The 14,269-nt window shown below is 31.0% G+C and overlaps 1 long non-coding RNA gene and 1 pseudogene across 1 annotated transcript; both read left to right on the top strand.

Annotated features, from left to right (window-relative positions):
• The first annotated feature begins 60 nt into the window (after positions 1-60).
• LOC143189283 (uncharacterized) lies at positions 61-1,375 on the top strand. The gene is made up of 3 exons (XR_013003761.1): positions 61-194; positions 261-374; positions 1,266-1,375. It is a non-coding gene; the product is annotated as an uncharacterized LOC143189283 (long non-coding RNA).
• A 3,496-nt stretch (positions 1,376-4,871) lies between these two features.
• LOC143189439 (uncharacterized) lies at positions 4,872-4,968 on the top strand (annotated as a pseudogene).
• The last annotated feature ends 9,301 nt before the right edge of the window (positions 4,969-14,269 follow it).

Here is a 14,269-nt window from a genome sequence, read left to right as displayed (position 1 = left end):
TTAAAATTGAGTGAGTATTTGTTTGTTACATTTGAAACGATATTAAAACGGAAAGTAAGCGATTGAAAATATTATTAAACGAAGTTATACCGTAAACACTCTTTTGTGTTACTTTCGGTTATTCCCGTGATGTTGGTATTATTATAGAGTTATGACAAGTTTGGATAAAAAACGATTAAGAATACTACAGTCAGGTAAAGTAATATTTTACATTTTTTATACAGAAAATAAATTAATGTACCCACTTCGTCCCAATATAGATTAATAGAATTCAAGAATAACAGGGAATCATCTATTTTATTTGCTTACACGATATTTAGATTTTCGAAATCACAATATTGATTTAATCTGATATCTGGTGAAGAAAAATAAAGGTAAATTGTTTTTGCATAAGGACTGTTATTAAATGATATAGTTCTAGAGACATAGCACATTATTGTACTAAAGACAATTCTAAAGGTTGTTAAGATTATTCTATAAATTTTGGTGGTATGGAATTCTGATTAATTTCAGATTTCATTAATAATACATTATTTAATAAAGCACTAACCAAATATTGTGGGTAATAAATACGTTAATTTGTGAATCAAGAGTTTATATGAATATTGCATAGAATATAAACAGTTATAAAATAGTTTAATACAATTTTAATTGGAATTCATCGGACATAAGCCAAAGTAGAAAACAATAGATAAATGAAAGTCATAGAAGCAAATTAAAGATGAACTATCTGCAAGGGCTAGATCGAGAGTGAAATAAATAAGCAAAGAACAATGCAATTTTATTTTAAAATGTATATAAAGACGTTGTTCTTTTAATCAGCCTCATGTATTAATTTTGTGTAATATATATTTTATGTGAGAAATATGGATAAAAGATAAACACTATATGAATACATAAAATAATGAAAATATGCAGGATTTAAAATAAAACTGACTACATATTTACATAGGTGGAACACATAAAACAAATAGAAGAATTTATAAATTCTTAACAGTACATTTGCAAACATTCTGGGCATTGATAAATATTAAGGTGTTTAATGATTAAGCTAATAATATATGTTAATATATAATATTTTATTCTTTGAATCTTGTATCAGTTATTTTGATTATTTACTTAATATGTAATTATAGACCTAAGTTTTGGAAAATGAATAGTTAAATTAATGATTGTAAATATATTCCTTTAATATACATGTCCAAATTGTAAAAAATAAATATGTGTGTTATCAAATGTTGATCTTTATTATTTTAATATTTTAGGGTAAACCGATATGGCTCGGTGAATGGAGGTAAAACGAAATGAAATAGTGGTGTTTACATTATGTGACAGTTATTTATTGGCTATATAAAAAAAATGTGAAAAATGCAGATGATAAAACGTGTGGCAGCGGAGTTACCTGTTGACGAGGCTTGGGCACTCGATGGTGGCACGTCTAAACCAAACGATAGTCAAAAGATAGATAGTACTGAGGGAATGGAAATACCCTTCAATAACATCCCAGATAAACGTCTCGGGGTTGCCAGCTAATCGTTATCGGGTTCTAGTTGGCGCTGCTGGCACCCCGCCCGTGTTCAACATCTGGGATTATATTTCTGGGTATTTTGTAGACCATTATTCCACGATGTAAAATTCGACATGCCTCAAGGTTGCTACAATATATATGCTATAATTAAATATCAATTCCAAAATTGTTTTATTCATATATTCTTAGTTGTAATATACAAACATATATTACTATTATATTTATAATTCCATTATTCCATACTTATGATTATAACATAACAGTAAAAAAAGATCATGAATACTTATATTTGATGATCTGAAGTTGTTACATTTCTGAAAATACTATTACCTATGAAACTTTGTTATAATGTTCAGTGGCGTAGTCATTTACATTCATTAATACTTTGTTGATTATTGAGAGTTAATGGAAATTGGATATAATTAAATGCAATTTAAAAAATGTTAGTAAGTGTTAGTTCTTGAGATAGTTTGCATATATTTTAATATCTTAAATCTTCGGATATTTATTATTTCAATTAATATTATGTAGGAAATAGGTTTCTGATCTTATATTGAAAATATTACAAAAACAAGTGTTAGTAACATATCATGTATAAATTAGTCCATTTACTTAATAGATTGTGGTCGAATTTCAGTCCAGTCACTGATACAATCAACATCTGAATCAACAATAACACGGGTGAACACAAAATTTGACTTTGACTTTAAAGCATTAAATTCCAATTCTTTAGGCCGTCATTAGATGAAAAAAAAATATGACATGAAAAAGTTTGTTTTTCTATTTAGGAAACCGCTTTGATGATATTTTTCAAAATCTGTGCTATTAATTTTTAATTGATAATGAAACAATTTACATGAACATTTTATTTAGTTTTACTATCAAAATAACTTATAAAAAAGTAGAAAATAATTTAAAAGTGCACGCTTTTACTTTTTCTTTTATGTTCATAGGTACTATCACTTAATAAATCACAAATATAGTCTCCCATCATGTTTTCATTGTATTGGCCTTGATAACGTTGTTCATTGTATTGGCCTTGATAACGTTGTTCGAAGCTCATAATGTCCTGCTGAAAACGTTATCCGTACTCTTCCATGTTGTTTTTGTAACACAACTTTTTATAACATCTTGCAGCCCATGGCCTTAATTTTTTTAAACATATTTTCAACTTGCATTTTGTAGTTTTCCGCTTTGTTATTTCCTAAAATCTGGATTTCTTCTTTCTGGAAATGACTTCTTTGAAACTGTTCCAACTCATTTTTGAGTACGATTCAGCAGCGTTGGAAATCTTTCATCGGCGAAAATCTGTCTGATTTGCGGACCTCTTGCGGACTGTAACCTTTGCTTCTGATAATTTTGGAAAAAATTTCCTCAAGTATTCAAACACTTCTGAGGTTAAACTAAAATATAGAAATAGAATTTAATATGTCTATTGAATTTAATTCACCATTTAATTCAAATTAGCTGATTACCTTCCAAACATCTTTTACAATTATTAGAATTGTTGTGTTGTCTTGATTTCGAACAGGAGAGTTAAAATATGCTTCGTAGACTTCACAGAGAACGTGAGATGTACTTAATTCGTATTTTACTTCTCGAACTTTAATAAATTGCCCACATATATAACAAAATTCATCAGCATCATATTTACACTTTCGCGACTACATTTTAAGGTATTCGAGATTTGTACAAAACACCTGATCATTCTTTATCATTCTAGTGCCACCCTGAACGCACGGTATTTTTAAATGTATTAAAAATAATTAAAATTTATAAAAAATACAAATATGAGTATTATTGCTGTAACTATTACAAAAGCAAACTTTATACCCAAAAATTGTATTTTCTTTTCGCTTTTGTTCATAACTGAGCAGAAAGTCATAAAATAAACTTTAAGGCAAAGAAAAAAAATTTCGTAGAATCGTGTAATCAATGATATATGTGCCATTTTTATAGAACTTTTTACCGCTTTTATAAAACCACAATTCCTTCACTGTAAAGCTTTCGAGATATCTAGGTGAAAAACAAACAACTGAACTGAACTACCAGATTCTTCGGAATCCAGATTGACACCATTTAAAGTGTCTTATAGTGACAGGAACAAATAGTACACGGGCGAAGCAATGTCCAAGTTGTAGAGTATATATATTAAAACTTTTCAATCAATATCACTCAAGTTTTGCGAAACTGCGATGTATATGGTCTAGCATTATCATGTTGGAAGACAACCACAGTATTTATAAGTAGTTTGGTCAACAACTGTATTGTTTTATAAATCACACCGAAGCACCGCGTCTACAGGATCGCCTAATTTCATTGTATAGTGCTCGGTAATTGGTTCATTTTCACTCACCGGTTATCAGTATAGTTAGCATATAAGATAGCTCGTCGAAAATTTGTTTGACGACCTAGGTCAATTAGACTTCTTCTTGGAGCTGTTAATAATAAGAGTAGAGAATGTTATCGCGCACTAAATTTGCAACTAAGGAATAATTATGTACACATTTATATACCTACATTTGCGAAATACATTTACAATATATGATTTATACAGTTTTATTAACACTCACTACATATTTCAGTTATATTCTTAGAATAATATAAATTCCGAAAAGAAGATTTATTTTTTATAAAATATAGGTTTTCAATAGAAATAAAAGTATAACATTTAAGCATTGGTTATATTTAGTCAAACACCAATCATAAGCATTACGAACTATTGACGTCACTTAACGTTTCCTCTGCTTTGCATTATTTGTATTCTTCTGAAGTTTTTGGCACGCTGTTATTTCATTAGGATTTTGTATCTTACATTTCATGGTTATAATTTCGGTTAATCGGAAGAAAGTATTCCAGATACACTAGCCATGAAATGTGGTAGAATATTGAAGAAAATATGTATATAAAACTACAAATGATAGCAATGTCGACAATTGGGAACCATACGAATAATACCATCGAGATCAAATCTCCCATAATTGATCGAGTCGAAAAACGTTATGATTGTAATGTTAAGATGCAGATGCCAATTTACTTGACAAAGCTACCAAAAAGTAAATTTTACAGAGCCTCTCATAACAGCAACACAAAAAATAAAATATATACTTTTGATCGTAATTTTCTTAACCTTTTATTAGGTCCGTTGGACGAAAAAATATAACCAGTATTGTTAATTGTAATTGTAATTCCTATAAATTGTAATTGTAATTACTATAAATTGTAATTTTGAAGTATATTTTAGTAACGGAATGGAATATCAAAGTTAAGGTACCTGCTTAGTTTATTTTATTTTACTTTGCTTCAGTGGCAACAAATTGGGCCATGCACTCTCTGTACATAAATATTTTTCGAAATATTTGAAACTTACATATATTCCGAGATTAGCATGATCATTGCGCAAGAATGGCATGCCAAATCGTGAAACATTCCACATTTGTATTCACGTTATACGGCACTTTATATAATATTAGATCAATTAAACTAGGATTTGATGGCTAATAATAAACTAAATGAAGTAATTTTTTATCAGGATCTTAACATTCGTGACATTGATAGGCGCAAATTAAGTATCACTCATTAATTTCTTCTTAAGAGAGAAAACCCACCCGCCCGTAATAACTGGAGATCCCCACGGAGCATCAGACAGGTCCTGGTCGAGTGCCATGGTTACGCTATCCAGAGGCAGTTCTTTGGCCTAGAGGGATCCATGGAACAACTTCTCCAGTTGAAAAACCTTGAGTGGCTGATGAATTATCTGGCAACCATCGGAATACTCCAATACATATAATTAACGCTATTAACATTATACACTAATTTCTTTGTACCGTTACCTGTTAATTTATTTAATTTATGTATTTTAGACTGTCCATATTTATCCAATTATTTGTATTAATTGTCCTATTATTACACACATTACATTGTTACTAGTCGTTTCCGGCTAACCTACAATTTGTCTTTATAATAACATAAATCTAGGTAACTAGGAGGACCTGTCGGTCCTATCTCAGTCTCCGGTGAAAAAATGTTTATACATGTCACTGCTGTATTTTTTATTATATGCACCTCACTACACAACATTACGAAATATCAGATGGTTTGATTCTTTCGAGCGTGTGTCCTGTTCTGGTGGTATCCAAAAGCTGCAATACTTCAATATTCTCATGAGGATAGAGTCTTTCCTCATGCTCCCTTGCAATTCTCTTGATTTCTTGACTTACTATAGGTATCTGAAGGTTTCGATGTAGGTAATCAGTCCTATAGTATTTGAGTGCTCCATTCTTTATATGTAGCGAAGTTTTGCATCAATATTCATTCTGAAATATTTAGCGTTGTTGCTGTATGGAATGATAGTATTATTTTATGTTATTGGTCCTTTTACGATCTGTTTATAGGTGAACTGCACATGCACAGATTTACTTTCATTAATTTTTATTTTCCAATCTTGTGTCCAATTATATATTGTCACTTGCCTGTTATAGTTTTCGAAAGGCTTCTTCACTATTGTCTCCGACAGCTGTAATCGCAGTATCATCAGCAAATATAGCCATCGTAGTATTATCCATTTGTGGTATATCACAAGTGTAGAGTAGATAATGCATTGGTCCCAGTACACTTTAGCTTCTTTTACTGCATTTTCTGTAGTTTATGAACAAGGCCTGAACAATGCCAAACCTTATCGAAGGCTTGTGCTACATCTAAGAATATAGCTGAGCATACTTTTTTACTTTCGTAGGCTTTTTCAATAATATCTGTTGTTATGTGGACCTGGTCAATTGTCGAATGCTTGTTAATAAACCCAAACTGATGTGTCGGTATTAGGTTTTTTCTCCCTATGATCGAGTTTATTCTTTTCAACAGGAGTTTTTAGATATTACCTTATTACTAACAGCAGTGATATAGGTTTATAGGATTTTATTTCGTTTGGTGACTTCCCAGGTTTTGGGAGCATTTTATTTATAAATTTTTTTTGTTTATATTAGTATTCTCTCTTATCTTATACACTATTGTCTTATACTCTATACTGTATTATGTAACATTCCTTAACTTTAACTTAGCACTCCTTAACAAGTCTTTATTTAATAAATAAATAAATAATGCAGATACACATTAAAAAAGTGCTTTAAAATCTTGATAAAATCACATTGTTTTACCAAGAAACCAGTTAGTTGATTATCTTTTCCAACATAATGGTTAGATAGTGGTAACCAAAATGACTTTGTCAATATTTTTGTAAATATTCCTTAGTCTGCGATAAGCGAGTGTGAACCTTATGTCCAACCTTGACGACAATAGGTTATAGTAGTAGATGATACTCATTCGACCAAGCATGTACCATTTGCCTTTAACCTGATCGGTATAATTCATCGAACTATTGATTGTACAGAAAACCCCATATTCGTGAAAATTTAATCCTAATAATTAATAATTAATAATTATTAATTAATTAATAATTGAAAAGCAACTTGCAGTCCATTTTCTTCTGACTGGCTGGTATTCAAAACTTGTAGGAATATATTTTAAGTTAATGAACATTTGCAAAACTAAGCTCAAAACATGATATCACTACATAGTATAAAACAAAGTCGCCTTTTCTGTCCCTATATCCCTATGTGCGCTTAAATCTTTAAAACTACGCAACGGATTTTGATGCGGTTTTTTTTTCAATAGATAGAGTGATTCAAGAGGAAGGTTTATATGTATAATACACACATAATATACTAAGGCAACATTGCTAATTTTAGAGGTTTCTAACGTGATGTCGTAAATTAACCTATTTATCAAATTAATGTACTACAGTATTATACACCATAAAAAGGTCTACAAAAAAGTCCGCGATGGTATATGTTTATCTTTTAGGGATAACCCACATTAACCATTTTTATTGTTTACTTTTTACGTGAGAAAATGGCTTATTTACGAAGCTATTTTAAGCAATACGGCATAATCCTTATCGAATTAAGTACCTTAAATACAGTGTGCAATTAATGTAGATCAATATGGTTCCTTACAGCATGTAAATTAAACAAATATTTTCGGAGATATTACAAATTTAAAATTTGCGTTTAAAAATGTGTAATGTAATAAAAATTGTATGAATTTAGATATTCCAAAGATAGCAGGAAATCTTCATAGTAAGTATAGGGGAAGAGGAATTGTTTTACTCCAAATTTAATGCGTGCAGGCCAAGGGCAGTAATGAATGAACCAAAAATACTGGATCGATTTTAATCATGTTTTCATTGAGTGACATAGGCATATATATTTTATGCCCGCGCAAAGTCGGAGCGGGCCGCTATGTTTTTATATACAACGTTCATGTTTTTTCTGTAGTGTATTTAATTTAGTATCAGCATTGCACCCGTGCGAAGCCGGGGCGGGTCGCTAGTAAAATATAAAGGTCCATATTAATTAGTAGCTGAAATAAAGATGAAGATATTAGGAACCCTTTTACATAATAAACAAATCAGAGCTACCCAAATTTATCGAGAGAACATTTTCATAGATATTATATTTATGTAACATATTATTAAATATATTAAAAATACGTATAGCTATATCCACCGGTTCTCATTTTTCAAGGTTTAACCACATTTCTAACCGGCTTAATTACTATAAACTATAAAAAACAACTTGTTTGGAATTTTTGCCGAGGTATTAATACATTAAATAATTGCACACTATCATTCCTGAAACCTGTAACCATAAAAACCATCGTGTGTCAAAAACAATTCAACCAACAATTTCAAACCATTCATTAAATCTTAGTTCTAGTTCATTTTGGCTCCGACATAATAAAAATTTAATCCAAATATAATAATGGAACAAAACTCATATCAAATAAAATTTATTTTAACATTAAATTATATATAATGCATTTTTAACTGAAGGACTTAAACTGCAATTTATTATACAGTGATAGTAGTTTGTAGCTTTGGGTTGTGTTTTATGATATTTAATTTAAAATTTTTTCTACAACCACCTCTGAGGTAGAGTTCTAAGCACTTTTTTAATATAAGGGTATCCCCTGGAGGTCTAGTCCACGTAATTCACAATTGTATACCAGTAATGCATTACATTTTACTTTCATTAGAGGGCATATTTACCTTATACGTTTACTTCTCGTTTCCTATGGTGCAGTGTTTCCTTGTAAAGTCACTTTGATGTAATATCATTCAATCATTCATCATATAATTCAATGTAATGTCACTTAAATAGTAGCTGAAGGTCAGATCTGGAGAATACGGTGCCATCGTTCATTGACGTCTGACACAGTGAATTGTCTTGGTGAATCAGCACTTTCTTTCTTTTTTTTCAAAGGCGGCCGTTTTTCAGCGATTTCGTCTTTAAAACGGTTCAATAACGCTATGTAATAGTAGCTGTTGATGGTCCTTTCTTTTTCAAGGTAGCTAATGAAAATTATTCCATGCGCATTCCAAAATACAGACGCCATAACCTTGCCAGCCGACTGTTTCGTTTTCCCACGCTTTGAAGCGGGTTCATCCATTGTCGCATATCGACGCAAATACTCGGGGGAATTCACTTAATCATCTACGACACTACTTCGAATCATCAACTCGTGGTTTCTTTGGTCAAAAGTAAGCTCGCGCGGCACCCACTTTGCACAGAGCTCTCTCATACCCAAATATTCGCGAATGATATGATATACACGTTCAGTTGATATATTTAGAGTGACTGCTCTTTCATACAATTTCAATTTACGGCCATTCAGAATCATTTTATTTTATTATAGTTTTTGTTTTCCTCGGTAACAACCTCTTTTGGGCGTCCGCTGAGTTCACCCTCTTCGGGCTCATTTCGCCACGTCTAAACTTATTATAAAAATCCTTGATGATTGATTTTCCTGGGGCAGTATCCGGAAACTCGGCATCAAGCCAAGTTTTTGTTTCAACTGTATTTTGTCCCTTCAAAAAGCAATATTTTATCAACACATGAAATTCCTTTTTATCCATTTTTTCACAATACCAAAAGTTTCTTCATTCAAAATGCTATAATTCACAAACTAATGATCTGACAGCTGTCAAACTTATTCACACATCCTTGGAGGGTTAGGGCTGAAACTAAAAAACGTATAAATTTAATTATAGTAGCGCCATCTATGTGTCAGGCCGCGGACTTTTCAATTAGCCTGTTATATTCTGATAAACTTATCTGATTACACACATTGTATACTCACCTTTAGTTTTTTTCATTCTCATCATCCAGTCTTGGTAATTGTCAGCATTGAATCATAATCTCATATTCAGAAGGTTTCGTTCAATCACTGTTACTTTCGGAATCGCTATTTAAATGCAAACCTAAGCTGTTAATTTCCAATATATCTAACAGTTGTTCACTATTTCGTCATTTATCAATTTCTTTTTCAATCGAGTTCACCCAAACCGAGGGTATTATTGTAAACAATGCTTCTCACCACATACCAGACAGTTCTTGCTTGTATATCCTTCTAAACTTGAATTCTCTATTAATCTATTATAATAATTCTTTGTTACACCTCAATAAATATGCAATGATAAGGGAGAAGACCTAATAATCTGTGGTTATATTGTCCAGTAATGTAATCTGGAATATATATTTTCCAGACCTATTTCTAAAAATACAAGCCATTCCTTCATTGCAGCCTTTGTCGATTCGCTTTTTGGGATCTTCTTCACCAGTAAATTACATAAAATGCAATAAAGTATTTCATTTATATTTGGATTATGTCCAATTCTAAAATATATATGTCTCATCTAAATACACCTAGTAAAATTTTTAAGTACTTCACTCCTTAGCATTGTTAGTTAGAAACTGATAACGAATAATTGTATTAAATTGCGTTTACATCGAAAACATTACTCCGTGTTTTTATACATCCCATATATTTAAACTATGGTAGAGCTAAAATTAAGCTGATCTTGATTCGTCAGCATCATCGTATGAGGGCGGTTTCGTTTTTTCGATCAATCCAAGAATGTATTGATTTTCATCTTATGAGATATTTTAGTGACTGTGCCCATACATATTCAGTGTAGCTGCAACACGCTAAAAAGTATTTTCAATAAAAACCGCAGCAACTTAATATTTAACAGTAAAGATCCTTACATCTCTAACCCCTTTTACTAGCAAGATGTGGTCTCCATTATCTCGTTTCTGTTCGAAATAACTGATTAGAGATGCAATCTATTTTTGACTCTATCCATTGGCTTAGGCATTTTCAACTAGAGAAATAATAAACAGCGATTTGGAATGTATCAAAACAAGCAAAGGGTTAAAACAATGTTTGTCGGTTTATAACCTGTAGTTAGTTCAAGAGTTGGGCGACTTTTGTAGGCTTATTGTATCTCTTTTTAACCAGAATAAACTATTGTCTACTTTTAAAACACATTTACAAATTTCGGCAGGGAATAAATTATTAACACTTAAATATAATTATACCATATTAAATATAATTAAGGCGGCATTGCTGGCGCAGTGGTCATGCCCTCTTACTGTTGCCATACTCACGGATTCGAATCATGCTACAGCATGGTTATAAATATATGTTTATGATTGTTTATAATTGCGTCTGTCCATAAGGCAAGTGTATAAAATCTTACAAGGAATCACTCCAGTAGCCAAGATAAGCTATTCAGGGTAAAGCTGGATACCTTCTAGGATGGTTTCCTAAAGTTGGTCATTCGTCAGTCGTTAGATTTAATACCGAGGACCAGGCTTTAAGTCCTCGTTAAAGAGTATGTCCAGTCCAGATAAAGCCTAATTGGTAAAAAGAAACTAAACTATTTTAATAAATACATTTTGAAATATAAAATATTATAATTTGGAATAAGTTTTATTATTTAAAATTAGAGTTAAAATATAGGATGGCACACAGAATTTCGTTATGTATTTCAACAATTTATTTTCGGAATTGAAGAAACCTACCATCTGCCTTGTTATTGTGACTACTGCTGCTCAGTTACAAATTCAGTATTTAATTTGAAAAGCGCCTGATAATGTAAAAACTAAAAATAGGTTTCTTGTAATTAAAAGAGAGTTTTGATACTTTTTGTAGCTACGGTTCTTTAATCCACATAGATATCCATACAGATACTTCAACGACAAAAAAATTAAATTATTTACTTCAAATTACTGCCCGTAAATAAAAGTATATCTAATACCATCAAATATAGAAAGCATTGGTTAAAATCACCAAGCCATCGATAAAAGCTGCTATCAGAACAATGAGATCAGAAGGGGGTGAAGTAAGTGATAAAACTAACTCAATAATGTAATTCAGTCCCAAGTATCAAATATATTTTCCAATCCAATCCTTTCCCTTTGCATGCAAAACAATATTTTTAAATACAACAATACAAAATATTTACAATAGCATAATATTTAAAATAACAAATGGGACCTTTTTGAACAACTGGAATAAAAGTCCATTTCCAATAGAATCTAGCAGAAAAAGTAAACGATTCCTAACCTGCTGGCCTAAAACTAGTTTCTAATTGATACAACTAGGCACTAAATAATATATGAGTAATACACTTTGGATATTTTCGCGATTCCAACATTACTATATTAGTGAAAATAGTTAAAAGTTGAGAAGAACTAAATGTGACAGCTAGTAGTGTAGATAAAATAAATCATACCTTAATTCACTGATCTTATGTAAGATTTTTACATTCTAGAACCACGCAAAAGTTGGCGATTTCTTAATAGTTTTTGCTTCTTTAAAACCATTCAATTTCAAGCAAATTTGTCTATACTGCTAAGGTTACAATACTTATCTGAACGTATTAGCTTATAATCTCCTTAAGGTGCTTAACAATCTTTGAACCCCTGTAGCTCAAGGGTCACATTAGTTCTTAGACTTATTTTCATATATCAACTTGCACAACAACATTGCAAAATATCTTATTATAACATCTTAAGAATTAATGTTAATAATATATTAAGGATTATTACTAACAACAATTTTAAACAATTGATATAATTAAGCCATAAATGCTAAGCCGCCAATTGCACCCACTTAACTGAAATTGCATTTCATAAATAATAAAGCCCATCCTGTAGAATATTTATCACCCATAGCTTGCGAAAAATGTTTTATATCATAATCATATAATATTCTATATCACAAAGTTATACAATTATAAATAATACATACAAATGCTCGTTCCATTAATTAAATTAAACTACAAAACGTATAAATTAATAAATAACTAAAAATTTATAAATAACTAATGTCACATTAGTTGAACTGACATTTTTTCCATTTTCCAATTTCCACCATTTTCAAAATTTATTTCTTTAAAAGCTTTCCAACTTGGTACCATAGGACTTATATTCTTTGAAAATCCCGCCATTATCGACTATTATTTTTCAGTTCATTCTCTGAGATTTTAATGTTTCTTAGGCTCGTCCTCGACTAACCAAAAGGACTATTTTTAATAATAATCTTACCTTTCATTCGGTACACATGGCCAATTTGAAATCTTCCTTTCTGTATTTCTCTATGGACTGATCATCACATTTTAATCAAATAACTTAATTTCTATATTCCCATCTAGAAAAGTATGACTTAACTATAACAATTAAATTTTTTGAAAACGACTCGTTCAAGGCTTGGTACCATATAGATAAATCGTGAACATTAAGAGTTCTGAAGTACCAGATTTTAGTCATTGTATTTCCGCTCTTCAACAAACACTATCTTACAGAGACGAACGCTTCTGCAGCTGGATAACTCATAACAGCAGTAACATTTGCAATTTAGTGTTAAAGTTAAAATGTAAATACGCCATCGCGCGAAAGGACGATTATGTCAGTGCAATTAAACAGCAAAGGTAAAATGCCATAAACTAACAAGGGACTTAAACGATATATTTAAACTACAAATGCAGCGATTGATAAGATAAGTTGAATTGGTAAAAAATAAATATGAAGAACACCGATCAAAAAACAGATCAAATCGATACATCAAGATTAGGCGAGGCATACTGGGTAAAACAAAATTCAATCTTGAGCAAGGGAAGTCCAACTAACACTCGAAAGTATTAAGTACTCTACAATGCTTGAAAAAACAAAACAAAGGAAAACTACAACCACAACTAATTAACCGAAGCTCTCAGTGCAAAGACAAGGCAACGATACATAATGAGGACAAAGAAACAATCAACCCTACGAAAGACAGGAAGAAGTACTACACCACAAAGTGGGCTGGATCACTGTTAAATATATAACGAGAAAAGTAAATAATTCCCTGACATCTTTACTGGAACAGCCTAAAATTAAACAAAACTAAGATAGTAAAATAGACTAATACCTTTGATTTTAACTTAATTTGAGAAACAATGAATATAGCAAGACATTAATTAAAATAGGAGACAAGCAGACCAAAGATATTAAAGTTATGACAAAAGAGCTCCAACCTACACACAAAATTACAAAAGTAGTGGAGGAATTAAAGCAAAATAGATTTATATGTACCATTGCATTGAAAAGTATGTCAAAAGAGAGGAGCAATGGAATAACAGTTGTCCAGAAGAAGCCTCGATACGGATATAAAGGCTATTTATGGAACTAAACGAAAACAAGAAACATTTAGCAAAGTTAATGAAAAATTATCTATGCCATTCAATTCATTCAAATATACAGGATATCAATATTCCAACGACACATTCAGCTAATATCGCAAGAAAGTTCAACAATATGTAAACACAATATTTTTGAATATGATGAATCAGATCTTAAC

This window comes from Rhynchophorus ferrugineus, unplaced genomic scaffold (genome assembly GCF_030347505.1).
Source record: "Rhynchophorus ferrugineus isolate W39M unplaced genomic scaffold, kcgeb_rfMv2 rfM1, whole genome shotgun sequence".
NCBI lineage: Eukaryota > Metazoa > Arthropoda > Insecta > Coleoptera > Curculionidae > Rhynchophorus > Rhynchophorus ferrugineus.
Note: the sequence above shows the minus strand (reverse complement) of the source record. Positions and strands in the feature narration are given on the sequence as shown.